General features: G+C 36.4%; 1 long non-coding RNA gene across 1 annotated transcript in view; it reads right to left on the bottom strand.

Annotated features, from left to right (window-relative positions):
* LOC119585464 overlaps positions 1–294 on the bottom strand; it is a 2,752-nt gene extending 2,458 nt beyond the window's left edge. Inside the window, exon 1 of the long non-coding RNA XR_005229892.1 lies at positions 228–294. This is a non-coding gene — a long non-coding RNA (uncharacterized LOC119585464). The remainder of the gene's footprint in view (positions 1–227) is intronic.

Raw genomic sequence — 294 nt, 5'->3', positions numbered from 1 at the left:
CATTACTCGGTACCGTTCATTCAACTATGTACGCTAATGCTTATATGTGTGAATGCTTGTTCAAATCTGTTATAGTAAATTAAGACATATTTCTATAGTTCGCCGAATAAACGTCTGGTTGTCAAAATCTAATGACTTATTGAACGCCGGTGTTAGGTTCCTGCATCCACATACCTTATAGTCAAACACTCAAGTGAAAAGTATGCTGAAGTAACAACGATACTTACTACAGTCTATAACCATTTTAGAAATCGTGAGACGAATTGCTATGTTTCCCCCAATAGTTTCCGAAGT

The sequence above is a fragment of the Penaeus monodon genome, chromosome 19 (assembly GCF_015228065.2).
Source record: "Penaeus monodon isolate SGIC_2016 chromosome 19, NSTDA_Pmon_1, whole genome shotgun sequence".
Lineage (NCBI taxonomy): Eukaryota > Metazoa > Arthropoda > Malacostraca > Decapoda > Penaeidae > Penaeus > Penaeus monodon.
The sequence above is the reverse complement of the archived record's forward strand: the minus strand, read 5'-3'. Positions and strand labels throughout refer to the sequence as shown.